This window comes from Acipenser ruthenus, chromosome 27, assembly GCF_902713425.1.
Source record: "Acipenser ruthenus chromosome 27, fAciRut3.2 maternal haplotype, whole genome shotgun sequence".
In the NCBI taxonomy this organism is placed as follows: Eukaryota; Metazoa; Chordata; class Actinopteri; order Acipenseriformes; family Acipenseridae; genus Acipenser; species Acipenser ruthenus.
This window is the reverse complement of record NC_081215.1, coordinates 9,520,431-9,538,599: the sequence shown is the minus strand read 5'-3', so window position 1 is coordinate 9,538,599 and position 18,169 is coordinate 9,520,431. Positions and strand designations below refer to the sequence as shown.

At 42.5% G+C, this 18,169-nt stretch overlaps 1 long non-coding RNA gene and 1 other non-coding gene across 5 annotated transcripts; one reads left to right on the top strand and one right to left on the bottom strand.

Moving 5' to 3' along the window:
* Positions 1–186: 186 nt before the first annotated feature.
* LOC131701872 (uncharacterized) lies at positions 187–8,621 on the bottom strand. 4 transcript variants are annotated; one of them, XR_009309082.1, is made up of 8 exons: positions 7,960–8,619; positions 5,327–5,566; positions 4,116–5,165; positions 3,213–3,467; positions 2,542–2,670; positions 1,882–2,022; positions 1,414–1,559; positions 187–962 (listed from the first exon to the last, which is right to left on the bottom strand). It is a non-coding gene; the product is annotated as an uncharacterized LOC131701872 (long non-coding RNA). The 4 variants fall into 4 exon arrangements; XR_009309083.1 differs by having other exon boundaries at positions 4,116–5,162; XR_009309081.1 differs by having other exon boundaries at positions 4,116–4,295; positions 5,058–5,566; positions 7,960–8,602.
* On the top strand, positions 8,466–8,580 carry LOC131701913 (U5 spliceosomal RNA). The gene has a single exon (XR_009309149.1). It is a non-coding gene; the product is annotated as a U5 spliceosomal RNA (small nuclear RNA).
* Positions 8,622–18,169: the final 9,548 nt, after the last annotated feature.

Below are 18,169 nucleotides of genomic sequence, written 5' to 3'. Positions count from 1 at the left end.
ATCGCAAGTACTAATACCTCACAATATTACCAAGGTATATAAGGTAAATCATGATTTTTATATTATTAGTGGTTGTTTTTTCAACAGTTCCTGTAATTTGTTAGTGTGACAGGTAAAACAAATTGGGTGAGAAATGGACGTAACATTGGCAAAAAAAAATTAATTATAAAGAAACAGACATCCAAATTTGACGATTGTTTTTATTGTTTGGGACAGCTGTATTTTTTGTCACTGAGTCTGCATAGCACTGACTTTGTTAAATAAATGACAATAGTACCTGTGCTTATGTTGATATTTAACAGATGTTTTCACAAACATAAGCAAGTATTTTAAAAGAAAAAAAAAGTGTTGTTCCCCCCCCCCAAAAAAAGAAACATTTTGAGAATCAGTGCATTATTTATTGTAATCAAAATAATAAAATGGCCTAATAAAATTGCCAGTCGTTCATTTGAATTTCTTTCTTAGTACATTTAGTATTTACATAATTGTATTATTACTTGTACTGTGATTCCTTAAATGTATTTTTGTTTACAACTGTAAGTCGCCCTGGATAATGGCATCTGCTAAGAAATAAATAATAATAATAATAATAAGAAGAAGAATAATAATATAGCAGAACATTAACCTGGATGTTTTTTTTTTTACTTTGTCATGTTATATTTCTAGTTGTCAAATCAATTATGTTGTATATTTTAATTGGCCCCTGAAGGAGTTCAAACAGATTTCTCATGGCGGAATTCTAAATTAGACAAGTCCAAAGCCGGTGTCCACAGTATGTATACAGGAAAGAAGATCCTCCTCAAATGATGAGTAGTGAAAGTCGTGTCTGGGTAATTTAATGGTTTCGAAGCAGGTGGATGCTTTGGGCAGTTTGGTATCTGTGACCTCAACAGACAGCTCCTTCGGGAGGACCTCCCATCCAACCCAGAATCTGAGGAGATCAATCAGCGCTCTTGGTGATGCTACAAAAGTGAAAAATAAATAAATGCCTCTTTTCAAATTTCACAGGGTCTTGAGTACTGTCAAGTCAGCTTTTTGAAAAGTAACAAATATTTTTACTTTTGTTGATTATAATGTGCTACGTATTATCTACCTATGTACATATAATACTTGCATATAAAAGACATGAAGGCTGTATTTGTGCTCTGAGTCGTAAAAAAAAAAAATCATACTAGCACAGTAGTGACATCAAAATGTTATTCGTCTACAAGATTATTCTTATTCATTACACTCCCTTTCAGTGTGAACATTAGCTTATGTATTCTTTGTATAGGAATATTACATATGAAGTGGTGGCAAATGCTGTTTTGAGTGATGAAGAATAAGAAGTTGTCCCTTCTCGTATAAGGTAAGAATGAGTTGGGTGGTTAAAATAAAATTATACACGGCGATGATTAATAGATTAAATTATACCGTTTCAATGAATGTCCTGAAGAAGCCTGTGATACGGCATTTAGTCTCAAGAGAACAGTCATCATCATCATCATCATCATCATCATCATCATCATCATCATCTTCCGCCACATTCAGTGTGGCCAGGTGATTCTTTCAAGGATCATCTTGAGGAAAAAAAGAATGAATAGATAAATGAATGCACGGCTGGGGATCTCTTGCTGAACCTTATTGGCCATTTTTGTTCAATTCCAATATTGAAATTGCTCAATAACAAGCTTCATCTCAAAGCTCTATACTAGCTGGGTTTTATGTTGTAGACCAAAACATACTAGTATATGAGCTTCACAGTTACACCAAAAAATATATAAACTTCAGAATTAGAAATATAACTAGCAAATCACATTATCAAAACACTGAAACAGTAACACACTGCCACAGGCATTCAAAACTTAATTAGGGAACAACATGTAATAAAATGTAACACACCTGGGGGGTGTATAGTGTGTCAGAGGCCCTTGGAAACATCAGTGGAATAATATCACTTCTTTCCTTCAGGAGAGGCCAGACCAATGTCTCTTTCAGTCCTTTCCTCAGCTGTTTAACCTGTCGAGTTGTTCTTACAATAACCTACCACAAATAAGAAGAATGTAGCATAGAGTAAAAAGCAAACTAAAGAATGTACCCAATTTAAAATGCATAACTGTAGGTCAGGGGTGGTCAAACAGCCCTGTGGACTCCCATCCCCAGCCGGCAAAGGAACAACAGGATCGAACCAGCAACCTCAGAGTCGTAAAGCGCACCGTGCATTCCTAGTGGAGGCCTTTACCGAATGCGCCACTCAGGAACCCAATCCAGCGGATTTTATAGGTCACTTTTCATTATCAATGTCTAAAACACATGGAAGAATTTAATGTGACGAATTAAGCAGGTGAATTTGTTAAATGAAGTCCTTTAGTGATCGTTTCAATTAAAAATTCCCTCAAGACCTCAATCACAACAGTTTCCCTTTTATTGAACACATTTGCTGAATAGGGGCTCTCCATGACTGGGTTTGGCCACCCCTGCTGTAGGTTATCAATTAATTACAAAACTAACCAGTACAATGAGTAAACCTAACATGGATATGCACGAAACAAACCTACTTACAGCGTGAAGGAGGAGTTTGTCCATTAGCCAATGCCGATTTTCTTCTGCCATCCCTGGAAGATCCCAGCTTAATGCCAATTGCAGTATTATGCTTGTGTCTTCTTCACTGAGAACTGCTTTGGACTCCTTCTACAATAAAAACAAATACACACACCTTCAGTAACCACCCATCTTATGGAAAACAACACAAAGCACAGTAATGCAGATATTTCAACACTGTTCATATTCAAAGTAAGAAATGTATTAATATAAACGTATGCATTTACATATATGCAGATATCACAGAAATCAACCTGTCACACTCAATATTAGTTAATTATTAATGCATTAGATCATACGTCATTAGTTCCTTAGCTAATGCAACCCTTAGAATAGCTTGACTTTATTTTAATGTCATGAAAGACACTTGTATTAGTTGTTTAAGCCCAGAAAACTTAATCAGGCTTAGCTCCACATTCCATTCTTAGTTGTTCACATGGAACGGAGATCATCCCACTCTACATCAGTGATTTACACTTCAGTACATTTCAGTCTCCAGCCTACAACCTTGAATTTGGGACAATTCTGTTCAAAAGAGTGCTTGTTAGTAATTTTCAGAGGCACAGAAAATGAGAGAATACAGAACAGACAATAAAAGTTTCAGCCATTGAAATTATGCATACATTACTTACTAATTTGACAGTTTCGTGAACATCAATATCAGGACAATCGTGACTCTCCAGATTGGCGGTTTCTGGTGCACCTCCAAGCAACACATGGATAATTGCGGGACTCAATCCAGCTAAGCTTGGACCACTGTGCAGGAAAGAATGTCCAATCATTCGCCCAGCAACGTGAAACATGTCACTCTCGAGAAGGAACTCAGATGTGGAGGGAATTAAATGGTCAGGTTCTCCTTCAAACATTAAAAGTTCTGTCAGTGATTTCTAAGGAGGGAAGAAATCAAACATAAATAAGAATCAAATCACATTTTATTTTCTGCAAAAAATTGAACTCTGACGATGACAAAACATGCACTGCTCACTAAGTTCATACTGTCTAGGCGTTATTTCCACAATTGTAAACATTAAAGCACAGTGTGTAGATGCAAGACTAAACAATAATGGAAACAAACAATGATTTCTGTAGTACTCTTAGAATAAATAACCTGAACAGTGATGTCCTTGGCCAGTTAATTAACTAAAACCATTGCGCATGGGATGCCTCCACTATACAGTCTATCCTTATTCTGTTAGATTGGTGATGTATAAAAAGTAAAAATATGACCGATAAAGCATATAGATTTTTTCCACAAGCACGTGACGAATATTACAAATACATTGTGATCTGTAATATTCTTGAGCAAATTAATATAAACTGACATTTCTAAATAACATCATTTAAAAACCCTGTTTTATAGAAAGCAAGTTACGATGAAAACCAAACTGAAGCTTTGATATAATTGTGGAGAAAAAGAACCTGTTCACTCCTTCACCCACAGCTGCATCGCCGATGGAAAACTCAGAACATTAAAATATGAAACCATGATTAAAATCTTAAAAATAAAGAGAGTGAGTAAAATTCCATTCAAATACCTTCAAGTGTGCATTTTAAAGGACAGGCCCATTCTACTTTGGACATTTTATAAAATGACAAAATGTCCCTCTCTCTATTCTCCATGCTGTCTCGCAAATCCATTCTTAGATGGAGTGGTTTAGCAGTTCCATGCTGCTTCAATACAGCCTCCCTGAACAAATTTGCCATGATTTCACATTCTGAAAAGAAATAAAACATACCCATTGAAAAACAGAAAGGTGTCAGCTTATTTCATTCAACACATAAAATTAATTCAAATAATTTAATTCACAAACCGTCCTCAGTCTCTCTGCTGTCAACGAAGACTGCCCTGTCTACTCCTGCATCCCTATTGCTGTCTATTATTTCACTTGGTCTATCCGGAATACACTCCTGTAGCAGCTCATCAGAATTCAGCAGCACACAAGTTACTGTTGCAGTGGGCACCTCTGAACTCTGAGTCTCACCTACTCCTTCCACTACACTACTGTCTGTGCTCTGAAATGAAGGCCTTGAAGACAATACATTTTAAACCATAAGTTTCACATGAAGTAATTAACTAAGAAGACACAGCAAAACAAAGACAATTAAGGACAAATGATCACAAGCATATGCAGGACCAACACATTGTCAGATCACTGTGAGAATGTTCATCAAAAAGTTCCTTTGGTATATGACAACAGGTAATAAGAACTTGACATATGTATCCATGAAGTGCAGCAAAACAATGATTATAACCACGACTTAAATTATATTACATCAAAACACAGCCAATCAGCTTTTATTCATTTTGAAAACATTTAACGAGACCAATACATTTATTTTTGTAAGACTACATTAGCATAAACATTTCCTGAAAACCACTATACGCATATTTCATCATTTTACTGCAAATAAACCTTTCAAAATAGTTAATGTACTGTATTTAACAATGACCAATTACATTAACAAAAACACTATACCTGCTGCTACAGCCGTCACTGTGACTTTATTTCTGAGAAGGAAAAGTCTTTCTCACAAAAGAGGCACTTCATCAGGGGCCCAGTGGATAAGGACAGCCCAGGAACCTACTAAATGAATTGCAGCAGACACGTCATTCACTGCAAATGCAATGTTACACTACAGCTGAATGAACATGTGGAACCCTGAAAACCCACCAAAGAAGATGGATGAATAATAAGAATTTACCAGCACTAAGAAACAATCAAAGAAAAAAACAATAAGCTCTTACCTGATCCATATTAAGACCTCTTTGTAGCGGCCTTACATAGATAATGACAGAGCCAAATTTGGGTTTCTGGGTCCCTTAAATATTTTGCTGAGTACCCCTCATTAGGGCAAGGAATAACAGCCAAGATCTGGCTTCTCATAGATCCTGAAATCTTCATTAGTTAAAATCCACCACCCTCACTCAGTGTGGGATAAGATTCGAATAACTGTCTTCTGAATCCTTCACAACTGCTGTCACAACCTTGACATAAAACAGAACACAAATGTAATAAATGTGAATCTAGCGAACATCTTAAACACTGATACACAACCTTGTATTTTGCTGCTACTAAAGCAGCATAGGTGTTTTATTGGTTTTATTTTTGTATAGCATCTGTAAGCAAAACACAAAGCCGAACGGATCACTAACTGCAAAACAATCCCAAACTAAATTCCAGACATTTACTTAGGAGTAGCATCTAAAAGGATTTTGGGAGCTTTATGATAGTAATAGTGGTTGATGACATTTCAGTAGCATAGAACAGTGGTTTAATAAAAAGTCTAAAACATCGAAGGTACAGGTTACACCGCATTAAGCTCTACATCGCGTTTTTTTTTGTTATAGAGCTTCTCGGTCCGTGTACATTCCGGCCAATCGTTTTTGCATTCTAAATCGGAAATCGGAAAGCCAGAAAACGACTCGTTTTTCTATTTCAGTTTTTCATAAAAACAAAAATCGACCCGTTTTTCATTTTCCAATTTCTGAGTTTAAAATACAAAAACTGATTCAGACTTGTTTTCCCATTTTTCATATTGCTTTTAGTAACGAAGTATTCGAAATGGAATAATCTAATACAAAAATAAATAACAGACTGCAGGGACGGAAAATGAAATCAATCTCCAAGAGTCGGTGATACAGAAGGTAGTCTTTATTCAAGCAGATATCTGGAGAGACAATACTTCGCAGAAAATATGTTAATGCTTCTCTAACAGGGACACACTTAAACAATGATAGATATACTAACGTATCGGAAGAGGGCCAGACCTATTCAACCAAGCGTGCCAGCCCCCTTTAGTGATCCTATGGCAAGCTCAAGATGCTAACATGTCCTCTCTCCCTGCGGTTTGCAGCTCTTACAAAAGACGGAACTGCGATACAGTGCAAAACTGTAAACAGAATTCACCCCCACCCTTCTCCGTATTCTGTTACAAAAGAACCCCCCACTGCAGCATGAAAACACTCCACAACATTTAATATCTTAAAAATTATGTAGCTCCTTCAAGACCTTTAAAAAAAGGTCAGACACGGCCAGCTCTCTGTGTCCCGCTGTTATGACGATGTAATAATTTCGCGCCTGTGCTTATTGTCGTGGAAGTGTTCTGTTTACCAACATTATTTATTTATTAATTTAGCAGTTGTTACAAAGTACTGTATTACAATACAGCCGTAGGGCTACACTAAGTTAATATAATAATCATCCTTGTATCACTCAGGTACAGTGCATTATAATAATACTAAAAATAATAAGCCTTCACATAAAGGGAAAAAAATCCAGGTAAGGTTCTTCATATTTATATCCTGCTTTATAAATTAACTTTATAAACTTAACTGGATTATATTATCACAGCACATTTGTCCAGGACGCTCACGTATGTTTAGAGCTCCCCTTTCACGGATACCCAATTTGTTTCATTTGGGGGGTGCATCGCCAGCCATAGATATAAATGTACTGATGCAGAAAACGGCATTATTATTTATTTCTTAGCAGACACCCTTATCCAGGGAGACTTACAATTGTTACAAGATATCACATTATTTTACCCATGTATACAGTTGGGTTTTTACTGGAATAATCTTGGTAAAGTACCTTGCTCAAGGGTACAGCAGCAGTGTCCCCCACCTGGGATTGAACCCACGACCCTCCAATCAAGAGTCCAGAGCACTAACCACACTACGCTACACTGCTGCCATAACAACGAGACACATTCGATACGAGTAGAGCACGCATTAGTACTTTTTTTTTTTTTAATTGTCTATTATTTAATTTTGTATTACAGATCATTCCATTTCGAATACTTCGTTAAAGCAATATGAAAAATGGGAAACAAGCCTGAATCAGTTTTTGTATTTAAACTCAGAAATTGGAAAATGAAAAACGGGTCGATTTTTGTTTTTATGAAAAACCGAAATAGAAAAAGTCGTTTTCTGGTTTTCTGATTTCCGATTTAGAATGCAAAAACGATTAGCCGGAATGTACACGGACCCTTCTCATTGGGTTTATTTGTATCTGCTTTTAGAATCGTGATATATACTGAGCATCGAAAGAAACTTTAGATACAATTCACTAGAATGACACATTCTGTTTTACAGCAGGTGCAGTAAGATTGTAATGTGCTGTTTAACAATTGACATTGTACTGTATGGTTATGGGGGGACAGGGGGTACTGTGAAATTCACAGGCTAGTAGTACTAGCGTGTGGCCACCTTTGCTGAGCAGCAGGCATTTTGTCATCATGTCCATCATATACCTCGTTTTTTGTTTGTTTTTTTTCGAATGAAATGTGTAATAATACTGATCAGTTTCTTGTGATGCTCAGTATATGTACTATTAAATAACGCGTTTTAATTTTGACAGAATATTTGCATAAACGTACCTTGAAAGGTGGTTCTACATTCAGTTCGTCTTTCTGCTGAGTCTAGTCGGCTCCGTGGAGTCGGGTTTCCTTCAGACAGCAGAAGTTGGGAGTGTAAGTGACACCAACACGGCGCTGGAGTGGGAACGCTCGTCTTCTTTTTGAAGGCGATCCTCTGTACGGGGCGGAAATCCTTGAAACCGGCTAAAAATAGAGAGGGACAAAAAAATAGAAACGGAAAACGAATACCTTGGGGTTGAGCAATACTGTTGGGTGGAAACCGCGCTGCAGGGTTGGATCATATTTGCATACCCATAATGCACTTTGGCAGAATCTAATTTCCTCTTATGAAATGTATGCTTTTAAAATATCATATTTAAATCTAAATGTCAACATACAGTACTTGTATGCTGTTTTGGCTGTTTTTCTCAAGACGTAGACGTTAAAATGCTCGTTTAAAAAACAACTAACCGTCCCTTGTTACAATAACAATATGAGTAGGTTGTCTACTGCACGTTGATATTAGCATACTCTGGTTTCTCTTCAGATCGCATAAATCTTTCGCCTTTTACTAAAGATTTCCGTGGAGAGGAACATTTATGAGTTTCAACTAATTTTTTGATGCCCTGCTTTGGCGGGGCTTCCTTTTGTTGTGTAATAATAGAATTGCAGTATGTACTGCTAGTACGGTAAATGGGCGCTGTTGTTCATACCAGTACCAGTGTTATACACGGTCACTGTTTTCCCGCTCCCTTTGGTTTAGTTTTCAGCTCAATACATTAAGTTTAAGCACAGATCTGCACAACAGCGCCATGTTGCGACGGCAGCAGTATTACATCTGTAGTGGTTTCTCAAAGAGCCAGCTGCCCTTACATTTATATTTTAATATATATTTTTTTACTGATGATGAAACTCTTTAATATGCTAGGGTCTCTCTGTTTGTCAATAACCCAGGTTATTGTTTCGGAGGGACTCGAACATGGTCAAAAGAAAAATACACACACACACTCTTTTTCTTTTCTATGTAAACTAGGGCACAACAGATGCCTTTTTAGGGGGTGGGCTATTTTTGACGGATATCCGGTTAATGTCGAAAAAGGGGGCGGGACATAATGGTCATAAATCACTCAAAAAGGTGTGGGGAAAGGGGCGTGGCTTAAGGGTCATAAATCACTCAACAGAATGGGGAAAGGTGCAGGCTTAAATGTCATAAATCATTCAAGGGTGTGGGAAAAGGGGCAGGCCCTAAGGATCATAAACCATTAAAAAGGCGTGGAAAGGGGTGGGGCTTATGGTCATAAATCAATCAATAGGTGCGGGGCTTGGGTTATAAATCAATCAAAAGATGTAAAGGGACGGAACGTAGGGTCATACATCTATCAAAAGGGACGGGGCTTAGAAAGTGACATTCGCTGTATCGCCTTTACTATAATAAATATTCCAGGCAATTTAAAAAAAAGCAACGGCCGAGCTCTGTCTTTAGAAAGTGACATTCGCTCTGTCTTTAGAAAAAGCACTGAAATGTCCCTTACACAATTGTGTGGAAAGAAGGGGCATGTATTTATTTACACTCTGGCTTCTCTTCAGTTCGAATAAATCTTTCTAAGACTAAGGCTTAGAGGGTAGTGGCATTGCCCGCTCCCTCCGAGGGTCTGTGAGAGGTTTGTTCGGGTGAGGAGGAACAGAATTTTTTTTTATTTTTGACTGGCTTTCTTCAGCTCGGCAACTTTTTGGAAGACTAATGCTCAGTCTGGTTTTGGCTTGCCCAATCCAGGCCGAGGGTCTTTCAAGATTTTGTTGACTGTGGAGAGCAGTTTTTTCTTTTTCAGGCGGTTCCAGTTTTTTTCTTTTTCAGGCTTTTCCAGACGTTCCTGGAGTTAGAGAGAAGGAGGACCTACCATCCAGACGACCTTTGAGGACCCTTTGATGACCTAGACGACCTCATCCCCAGCCCTTGATTGTAATCGAGATCCAGACCGAGAGAGCAGCAGGCGCCCAGCAGAGGGTGCCATCTGGGAGGAGCAGAGGGCGGCCCCGGACCCCGAGGAGGCGTCACAGCCACGATTCTTCCTACGTGGTCTCGGTGCCAAGCAGCGCCCCCTACTCCGCCAGGGAAGGACACCGTTCACCTGGGGAGGGGGTCCCTCTTGCGAGGCGACCATCTCCTCAGGGACTAAAGTAATAGTTCCTTCAACTGCCCAGATTTGCTGCTTACGTTGTTTCTTTTCCGTAGAGAGAGACAACCCGGACGTCCAGAGGCTTCTCCCACCCCAATCGGAGGAGCCAGCTGAAGGATGGCGTTCCGGCCAACCCAGGAGACCAGGAGGCACAATGCGGTGCGCTTCAAAAGAAACAAGCAAGATGAAACGGAACCAGGACTGACGAGACTGGAGTTCAGCCGGACCATTCTTCAGAGGGGTATGGGTTTTTCCCCTTCTGACTTGAATTGTTTGGTGAAATTGCCAGGGCTTAAGGAAGTGTTTGAGGTCAGTTTTAGGAACCCCCAAAAGTTACAAGAAATGTGGTCCTTTTGGGGGGAGAATAAATATCTCGCTCCATACAAAGAATTTTGTGTGGATGCACTGACAGACAGAGAAATGAAAGTTGTTACTGTCCAATTTTTCAATGAGGCTGTTAGCGACTATGATATTACAACATGGCTTAACCGCTATGGGAGGGTGTCATCAGAAGGGAGGAAAATTACAGATGAAGATGGGGTTTGGACAGGAGCCAGAAAGTGGCTGGTACGCCTTAATGTTGATCCATCGGGCATTGGAGGCGTCCGCCACATTCCAAACTCCATAGTGTTAGGGCCCAACAGAGGGCTGGTATTCTATAATGGGATGCCAAAACTCTGCAGGAAATGTGGGGAATTAGGACACCTGGCGGCCGCGTGTACTGTAGTCAAGTGCAGGAACTGCGGCGCCCCCCACGAGACCAGCCACTGCAGAGAAGAGAGGCAGTGCAATTTGTGTGGAAAGAAGGGGCACCTGTTTAAGGACTGCCCCTCTTCCTATGCCAACATGGCCAGAGCCAGCAAGGCAAACACGAACAAGCCTAGGCCTGAGCAGGAAGAGGGAGCAAGTAACAAAGATCAGTCCACATCACCACCAACAGTATCCAAGACCCAGACTCCAGCACCACCATCATCACCAGCACCCCCCTCACCCCCCCGCCCCCGAGACATGTCCCGTTTTACGAGGACCCCTTCCCCCAGCCCAGAGAGAGAGTACAACAGCCACTCCACTAGCTCCTCCAGTAGCTCCTCTGATGCAGAACACGAGGCAGGGAGGGAGCCCGGACCCAGCAGCGGCCCCCCCCTGAGTAGGGCCCTCTCAGCGCCAGCACTCCCCCTCGGCTCTCGTTATGACGCCATAAGGATTGAGTCCGTGGGGGAGGAAAGCGAAAGCGACAGTGAAAGTGAGAGTGAGAAGGAGGGGAAGGGAGTGAAGAACCAGCAGAGGGTGGGGAAAAGAAAGGGTAGAGACGAGGGGGGGAAAAGAAAGAAGATCAGGATCAAAGACAGCAAGTTGCAGGTGGCCCCCATAGATCCAAAACCAGCTAATGTCCACACAAAGTCCCCAGTCTTGCCCTCGCAGGCAGAGACGGAGGCGAGTGGGACGGCTACACTGCCGCCTAGTGGGCAGGTAGCAGCCAGCCAGGGCATCCCCAGCCAGCCTTCCCAGTTGTTGGCACATACCCTAGCACACCTCGCAGAAGAGGTGTTCACTAATGCACCGAGGGAGAGGTCGGGGTCAACACCTTCCCTGACCAGCAGTACCTCGGTAGCAATGACCCTCTTCAAGCGAAGGGCCTCCCTTCAAAGCATCCTTGACCCCCTCCCTTGTATGGGCAAAACCAGGGGCCCCCTAGAGGTCCTCCTAGATACAGCACTGGAGGACATGGGAATACCCCTGGACGCGGTAAGCCAGAAGTCTGCTAACAGCTCCAATTCAACAGACGGTAACAGCCAAAGAATGCTGTCTGTCATAACCCCCCCCCAGGACAAAGCTGACCCACACGTTCCGAGGGGCCCTGAGCAAGTTCCACCAGACTTACCTTGTGGGGAGTTGAATAGCCCCAACAACTCCACGTACTGTGCATATAAAGACGGTGCCTTCTTGGACGAGGCAGCAGTGAGTACCTTCTCAGGGGTGATGGGAGTTGCAAATAAGCCCAAGCCCCCTCGAAGCAAGCGTAGAGCTAAGAGTAGGAAGAGTGTCCCGACCTCCCAATCATAGTCGCTATGGGGTGGACGCAGCGACTCCTTTTCTTGTTAGCTACCCTGATGGCCCTGATATGTGTGTCTGTTAATGTCAGGAGCATCAGGGAGACACAAAAAAGATTTGATGTACTAAACTATCTAGCTAACTTGAAAGCAGATCTCATCTTTCTGCAGGAGTGTGGTATTTCGTCGAGCCCTGATTATAGGGACCTGAAGGAGAGTTGGACCCTGGGGGACTCCTTCTGGTCGGGCTCCAACATAGCCAGAGCCGACGGAGTAGGTATCCTGTTTAAAAACCCATTTATTACCTCCCGCAGCAGCAGGGAGGTAGAACCTGGTAGAATTCTGAGCGTGGATGTGACATACAACAACACTCCCCTCAGACTGGTCAATGTCTACGCACCCACTAACCAAAACGAAAGAGTTCAATTTTTTCCACAGCTGCGTCCACTCCTGCTGGGGAACGTACCCGTCATCGTGTCAGGTGACTTCAATTGTGCTCTGAGGGACGTAGACCGGAGCAGGCCACGCAACGACCGCTCTAGTAGAGTTTTGTCCTCCGTAATATTTGATTTCTCCCTGTGTGATGCAGGTAAGGACCTGGTGCCTCCCTTTACCTGGGTGAGCTCATCTGGGACCTCCTTCTCCCGTATAGATCTCGTCCTGCATACCAGCTCCCTTACGAAGACGGCAGTAGACACCCAGGCCGTCTTCTTCTCCGACCATAGGCTCCTGCAGGTAACATTGCAGGTCCCTCAGACCTCCCAGATGGGGTCAGGGGTCTGGAAATTAAACACCTCCTTACTCGATGACCCCTCCATAGCTGCAGCCTATAAGAGCAGGCTTGTTGAGTGGACCACTTTGCGTGACCTATTCAACTCCCCTATAGAGTGGTGGGAGATGGTCAAAATGAGAACTAAGGGTTATTTCATAGCAGCAGGCAAGAGGAAAGCAAAAGAAAGGAGGGCCAAATATAAATACCTGAATGCTGCCCTCCAGCGTCTGAGCCTGCTTCAGCTTCGGGGGTTCCCTGTAAGCGACGAGATAGCCCAGACCAAGCTAGATCTTTCAGTGCTTTGTAGGGAGGAACAACGAAAGGTCATGCACAATGCAAAAGTGCAAAAAATGGAGGAAGACGAAAAGTGTACTCGCTTCTTCTTCCAGAAAACGAGGGAGAAGCGGCACTTGATGTCCTCCATGCTCGACAGCAGGGGGAGGATAGTAGAGGATAGTGAGGGAGTGAAAAAAGTGGTAGAGAACTTCTATAGGGACCTGTATAACATCAAAGCTACAGATGACACCCTGATAGAGTGGTTCCTGAGCCAGTTGGAGCCTGACTCAGTGCGGGACGAGGAGGAGGAGGAGAAGGACCCAGAACTCACGCTGGAGGAGCTCACCCAGGCGGTTAAGACCATGAACACCGGTAAGACGCCAGGTCCAGATGGCATCCCGGGTGAGTATTACCATCTTTTTTGGGACACGCTAAAAGTCCATTTAGCGGAGGTCTACAGAGCGGTCTACAGGGAGAAGCGGTTGGGCCCTTCTATGCGGGAGAGTGTAATTACTCTCCTTCATAAGAAAGGGGAAGTTAAAGATCTACGGAATTGGCGCCCAATCAGCCTCCTTTGCGTGGATTACAAGATACTAGCCAAAGCTCTGATGCTCCGGCTACAAGTACACCTCCCTTTGGTCATTGGCCCTGACCAGGCTTGTGGCGTCCCAGGGAGGTCCATCACGGATATTTTAATGTTAACAAGGGACATTCTGGCTTATTCTAGAGAACGGAACCATCCCCTCTGCCTGTTCAACCTTGACCAGGAGAAGGCGTTCGATAGGGTAAGCCATGAATATATGTACAAAGTGATGGACCAGATGAAATTCGCTCCTGGACTTAGGGAGTGGGTTAAAACCATATATACAAACATTAGTACCCGAGTCTTGGTGAACAGGCACCTGACTGGTAAAATATCTATCCAGTCAGGGGTCAGACAGGGTTGCCCACTATCCCCACTGCTATATGTCGTGTGCATTGAACCCCTCCTGCAGGCAATTCGTAGGGATACCAATATAACTGGTTTCCAGCTGCCTGGATCCAACGGGGTCCAGGTCAAAACAACAGCATATATGGACGATGTGTCACTCATTTGCACCAACACATCGTCGGTACCTCGGATTAGTAATATCCTTGAGAAGTACTGCACGGCGACCGGGGCAGTGATTAATAAGTCCAAGAGCGAAGTCTACGTGTCTAAAAATTGGCAGGTAGATAGGGAACTGTCGGACATGTACCCTGTCAAAAAGGACAAAATCAAGATTCTGGGCCTCATTTTCGAGAACAATAGCTCGGGGGCCCAGAGCTGGACGGCGGCCATTAACCAGGTCCGTAAAAAGATTGGCGGATGGAGCACAAGATCCTTAACAATGACGGGTAGAGTATTAATAACCAAGTCTATACTGTTCCCCATCCTCTCTTATGTAGGAAAAATCTTTCCCCCAGACAGGACCACCAAAAAAGTGGTGGACCGCATTATCCACCGCTTTATCTGGGGCAGCAAGATGGAGAGGGTAAAGCGAGCCACTCTGAGTAAAGCCGACAAGAAGGGAGGTAAGGGGGTCCCGGACGTTGTGCAGCTCACCCGAGTGCAGGGGCTCACGCAAACTATCAAGAACATCCAGGCCCTGGACAGGAAGGTATGTTACATGAATCGTTTCTATTTTGCCACCTGTCTCAGGGCCTTGGGCCTCTGCACTATTGATAACACCGTGCCGTACTCCTGGGACCCCCCATTGTATTATAGAACCTTAAGGGACACTATATATAAATTGGGCTTAGATAAAGCAAAATTGGCCTCCTGGGAATACAAGGCTGTAACTAAATATCTTGCCGGTTCCCAGGAAATTGAAAAAGTAGCTACTTTCTCCCTCACCCAAAGCCAAAAAATCTGGGAGAATGTGTCTCACAGCTGCCTCAGTAATGTCCAGAAGGATATAGCATGGAACACCGTCCACAGTGCACTCCCCACTCGAGCGTTCATGTTCAGGAGGGGACTAGCCCAAGTAGAAACATGCCCCTATGCAAAGTGCCGCAAGAGAGAAACACCAGCCCATATCTTCTGGGAGTGTGATGTGGCTGGCAGTGTCTGGCTCTCTGTCTCTGTCTTCCTAAACAGGTTTGCTGACACGGCCAAGATGACCGCTGAGACTGTGCTCTATGGGCCTGCGGGAGGAATCACTACCAGCACAGCTAAGTGCGTTTGGCGTGTCATCAATGTTGTCAAGCAGATCCTGTGGGAAGGCCGTAACGTCTGTGTCTATCACAAGCAGGAGCTAGACACTATCACCACGACCAGAAGGGCACAAACTCTTATCAAGGACTTTGTAATTCTGGACATCCGGACCCTCGGGAAGGACAAGGCCTGCGCGGAGTGGAGGATCGCCGGACTTCAGGACGTGAAGATGGAATAAAGGAAAAAACTGGAACCGCTAGCTCCTAGGAGCGGGACTACGGGGCACCGCTAAGCCTTTTATTTATTTTGTCATGCCAGCATTCCGCCCTTTTTAGCTGGCATGACCGTTTTTGAACGGTGCCCTGGTTTTATGTAGTCTTTTTGTTTCAGTTTTATGGATTTTGATTTGATTTATTTTGAATGTTTTATTTGATTTTTGTTTTGTTTTGTTTTATGTATCTAAAAGATTTTTAATGTTAACTATTAAAAGTTACATTTTAAGTGTTTTAAAATTTTAGAATTTTAACTCACTGTTTTATACACTGTCCCTTTTCCCCTGTCCCTGTTTTAGATCTAGTTTTATGTTCACTTTTGAACCTTTTTAGAGAGCACTCCCCGGCCCTCACAAGCACTGGTTTTTTATAGATGGTTCTTTTTTTCCAGTCACTTTTAAAACAGCACAGGTTTTTTTCATGTTGATTTTAATCTGTGTCTGTTTTAACCATGTACAAAGCACAATTGTCTTGGTGTTTTTAAATGTGTTTTAAATGCTTTTAAAACAAAATGTATGTCTGTATGCATGAATGTCATCTTTAAAAGAAATGTAAAATGAATGAAAAAACGAATGGGTGTAAATGTAAAAAAATGTAAAATCTCAATAAAAGAGTATTTTACTAAAGAGCTGGACGGCGGCCATTAACCAGGTCCGTAAAAAGATTGGCGGATGGAGCACAAGATCCTTAACAATGACGGGTAGAGTATTAATAACCAAGTCTATACTGTTCCCCATCCTCTCTTATGTAGGAAAAATCTTTCCCCCAGACAGGACCACCAAAAAAGTGGTGGACCGCATTATCCACCGCTTTATCTGGGGCAGCAAGATGGAGAGGGTAAAGCGAGCCACTCTGAGTAAAGCCGACAAGAAGGGAGGTAAGGGGGTCCCGGACGTTGTGCAGCTCACCCGAGTGCAGGGGCTCACGCAAACTATCAAGAACATCCAGGCCCTGGACAGGAAGGTATGTTACATGAATCGTTTCTATTTTGCCACCTGTCTCAGGGCCTTGGGCCTCTGCACTATTGATAACACCGTGCCGTACTCCTGGGACCCCCCATTGTATTATAGAACCTTAAGGGACACTATATATAAATTGGGCTTAGATAAAGCAAAATTGGCCTCCTGGGAATACAAGGCTGTAACTAAATATCTTGCCGGTTCCCAGGAAATTGAAAAAGTAGCTACTTTCTCCCTCACCCAAAGCCAAAAAATCTGGGAGAATGTGTCTCACAGCTGCCTCAGTAATGTCCAGAAGGATATAGCATGGAACACCGTCCACAGTGCACTCCCCACTCGAGCGTTCATGTTCAGGAGGGGACTAGCCCAAGTAGAAACATGCCCCTATGCAAAGTGCCGCAAGAGAGAAACACCAGCCCATATCTTCTGGGAGTGTGATGTGGCTGGCAGTGTCTGGCTCTCTGTCTCTGTCTTCCTAAACAGGTTTGCTGACACGGCCAAGATGACCGCTGAGACTGTGCTCTATGGGCCTGCGGGAGGAATCACTACCAGCACAGCTAAGTGCGTTTGGCGTGTCATCAATGTTGTCAAGCAGATCCTGTGGGAAGGCCGTAACGTCTGTGTCTATCACAAGCAGGAGCTAGACACTATCACCACGACCAGAAGGGCACAAACTCTTATCAAGGACTTTGTAATTCTGGACATCCGGACCCTCGGGAAGGACAAGGCCTGCGCGGAGTGGAGGATCGCCGGACTTCAGGACGTGAAGATGGAATAAAGGAAAAAACTGGAACCGCTAGCTCCTAGGAGCGGGACTACGGGGCACCGCTAAGCCTTTTATTTATTTTGTCATGCCAGCATTCCGCCCTTTTTAGCTGGCATGACCGTTTTTGAACGGTGCCCTGGTTTTATGTAGTCTTTTTGTTTCAGTTTTATGGATTTTGATTTGATTTATTTTGAATGTTTTATTTGATTTTTGTTTTGTTTTGTTTTATGTATCTAAAAGATTTTTAATGTTAACTATTAAAAGTTACATTTTAAGTGTTTTAAAATTTTAGAATTTTAACTCACTGTTTTATACACTGTCCCTTTTCCCCTGTCCCTGTTTTAGATCTAGTTTTATGTTCACTTTTGAACCTTTTTAGAGAGCACTCCCCGGCCCTCACAAGCACTGGTTTTTTATAGATGGTTCTTTTTTTCCAGTCACTTTTAAAACAGCACAGGTTTTTTTCATGTTGATTTTAATCTGTGTCTGTTTTAACCATGTACAAAGCACAATTGTCTTGGTGTTTTTAAATGTATTTTAAATGCTTTTAAAACAAAATGTATGTCTGTATGCATGAATGTCATCTTTAAAAGAAATGTAAAATGAATGAAAAAACGAATGGGTGTAAATGTAAAAAAAAAAAAAAAAAAAAAAAAAAAAAAAAAAAAAAAAAAAAAATGTAAAATCTCAATAAAAGAGTATTTTACTAAAGAGCTGGACGGCGGCCATTAACCAGGTCCGTAAAAAGATTGGCGGATGGAGCACAAGATCCTTAACAATGA